This window comes from Bidens hawaiensis, unplaced genomic scaffold (assembly GCF_021521415.1).
Source record: "Bidens hawaiensis isolate Kalapana, Puna unplaced genomic scaffold, B.hawaiensis_p1.1 tig00017580_1, whole genome shotgun sequence".
NCBI lineage: Eukaryota > Viridiplantae > Streptophyta > Magnoliopsida > Asterales > Asteraceae > Bidens > Bidens hawaiensis.
Window position 1 is genome coordinate 216740 of NW_027492662.1, and position 3348 is coordinate 220087.

The 3348-nt window shown below is 37.6% G+C and overlaps 1 pseudogene; it reads right to left on the bottom strand.

Annotated features, from left to right (window-relative positions):
* Positions 1 to 1588: 1588 nt before the first annotated feature.
* LOC143554305 (senescence-specific cysteine protease SAG39-like) lies at positions 1589 to 2822 on the bottom strand (annotated as a pseudogene).
* Between the last annotated feature and the right edge of the window lie 526 nt (positions 2823 to 3348).

A 3348-nucleotide genomic window follows, 5' to 3' on the forward strand; every position in this document is an offset into this window, starting at 1 on the left:
TCAAACAGATTGATGGACACCCTTTGAGTTCAAAAGTTTTTCTTACTATAGTTTTCTGGACTATCTTAGATTCACTACGTTGACTTTTACGTTTTGGTTGCATGGTTGCTGTTATAAATGTTGTTACTCTATCGTTGACTTTTATGTTTGGGCTGCTGTTATAAATCTTGTTGCTATATGGTTGACTTTTCCGAGTTTAAGAATGTGCTGCGAACTTGATGTGTTGGGCGGGTTCGGGTCACGGCTCATAATGGGTTCAGGTCAATACTGAACAATGAATGAATGTGTTGAAATTTATTGAAATTAAGTTAGACAATTGGTGATGTTAAACGGTTAATTTGTTTTACTTATTGTTTGGGAACATAAATCAATTGTTTTACTCATGTTGCTCCAATTCCAAGTATTTAATTTGCATCTGTAAATTGTATTGTGACTAAATATGTTTATCAGAGAGCATTAAAGCATGATGTAATGACTAGTGAGTTTATTACTCAAAGTTTAACATCTTTTCTTGCCATAAACCTATGCCATTTGTTGTTAAACTATAATAAAGCAACCAGCACACGGACAAAAATAATGATCAGGTTCAGTAGTCAAGTCCTAATTTTCAGATTATATTTCTCTTGCCATGAAGCCCTTTAAACTATATTTTGGAGTTTGGAATGTTTAGGTTGAAACTGTATGTCTAATTATGATGCAACAGTCCCACTTATGATAATAAACAAATTGTTATATTACCATTTTACCCTTAGACCTCTCAAATAGAACCATAGGGGAACATGAAGGTATGCTATTAAGAGATAGGGATGGCAACGGGCCGGGTTTGGGCCGGGTATTGGTAATCCCATGCCCGTACCCGTTTGTAAAACCATGTCCCATACCCGGCCCATTACCCATCGGGTATTTGTCGGGTAATTACCCGTCGGGTATCGTGTATACCCGTTGGGACTTTCAAGTACATTTTTTTAATCATTATACTCATTTTATACCATATATTCATACAATTCTTACAAATTTAAATATAATGCACTCCATATATAAAATAATGACGATAAATAAATAATATCATTATGATTTTTATATAATTTTCTATATATATGTTTCACAACCTATGAAATACAAAAAAAAATTCGGGTATATGGTTCGGGTAAATGGGTATGTGTATTCGGGTAATCGGGCCGGGTATCATCTAATCCCATACCCGGCCCGTACCCGCGAAAATTTTTAAATCCTAATCCCATACCCAGCCCATACCCATCGGGTTTCGGGTATACCCGTCCCATTTATTTCGGGTTTCGGGTATACCCGTCGGGCTCGGGCTTTTTTGCCATCCCTATTAAGAGATGTGAAAATAAGTCAATGTTTTCATAATAAAGCTACATATGTGCTCCAGGTTTGTTATAGATATAATTAGCTCTTATATGAAGTGTTATTTGTGTGACTTTGTGAAATCGTCTTGTGTCTGTTATGCAACATTTTTAATATTGTTATTGATGTCACTTATTGAAATTTAGACAATTTCAGTTATACAATGTGTCATTAGTACTTGCAACTAATGATGTTGTAGAAACTATTCCATATTAGCTATCCTAGGTACCTAAAAACATCAAATACACACAATTTGATCCCTTTTTACAAACATACCCAATATTTCACAACTGAAAACATATGTACATGATGACGGAAGGTGACAAGTTACATATATTCAATATCTTGCTTTGGACACATATATAGTTATATTTACAAGCATCAAGCAGTAGGATAAGAAGCCACCATCGCAATACCACACAACCCTTCCTTAGCTTCAACATCTCTCTGCATCCTAATGTAACCTTCTTCACCCCATACCGTACCCCATGAGTTCTTCACGAGCCAGTATTTGATGCCCTCATTAGTGGTTCCATACCCAACAGCTGTGACCCCATGGTCCAATTAAGTACTACAACTTCCGTTAAAAACACCACTTGAGTAAAACTGGAAATCAGACTCGCCAGCATCAATGGCAACTGAAACAGGCTGCATAGCCACAGCCTTCAGGAGCGCCGACTCACTGTTGACGGGCACATCCTCGTGTCCGGTGATCTTGGCTGCAGCAACTCCTTCTTTCTTTGTATTGCAAGTGGCATCTACTGCTTTGTAAGGATACGCAGCCTCCGTGTTGATCCCTTTATTTTTAACAATAAAATCAAACCTGTCATCCATGTATCCGCCTTCACACCCTTGGTCTTCACCACTCCTGTCACAATCCATAAGTTCTTGCTCAGATAGTGAAATCAGTTTACCATTGGTTATTCCTTTAATTCCTTCGGTAGCAGCGATTGTCGAAAATGCCCAACAACTTCCTGTTGATTTTAAAACAAATAATACTCAAAAAGACAATGTGTAACAAAAAAAGTGTTTTAAATTTGGAATTTATTATGGACTTACCGCATTGACTTTGATCCTTGACTGGGGTAACGGCTCCTTTCTTCCTCCAGTCAATGCTAGATGGAACTGCAGTCACGTTTTCGTACCTGAATGGGGTGGTTCGACCCGATCTTGGTGTAGATGGAAACTTGAAACCGTTACAGGTAGCCTCAAACTCTTGATTTTTTTGTCTGCAAATTCATTGACACTCAACTTGTAAGCACGATTGCCAACGTTGTTGAACATTTCTATGTACGCCACATTGTTCTTAAATATCTTGAAACGTGCTTCTTTCTCCAAATCATCTTTATACACACGGCCATAGCGAGCCATCCATTGCTCATGCCTTTGTATCGTGTTCTCTTCGTTTAGTGTTCGAGATGTGACCTGCCCTCCCCACATACAAAAAACAGACAATGCTGCTATTATGATTAATGGATTGTGTGTTGTGATCATAAGTAAATTTGAGTAAAGGCGAATATCATAGTATCCTCCGACCTGAGATACATATTGGGTCTTGATATTCATCGACTATTATGCTTTGACTTAGTTCTTCGCTTCTCTAAAATAAGTCAGTACATAAGGCTAAGGTCAAGTATAGTACAAGATGATAGTGAGAGACGTATGTAGTCAATAGGGGATTTGTCCCTCTTATTCGTTGAGACATAAATGTCTAAGGCCTGATAAATTAAATCAACAGAGGATGATCACTCTGTGTCTCTGGATTTAACATGACATATGTGGCAAAAGGATAAATGATAGTTTCACCTAAATCATTTTCAAGTATGGGACTTGAAAGGGATGATGTTATTGAATGCCACTTCGTCATGCGTATTAGGGTTAGTAAATAGTTGTTAGGCGGTATTTGCTATTTGCATCAATCTTATATGAATCTTGTGCAAGTGGGAGATTATTGGAATCGATCTGCCCAAGACACATATT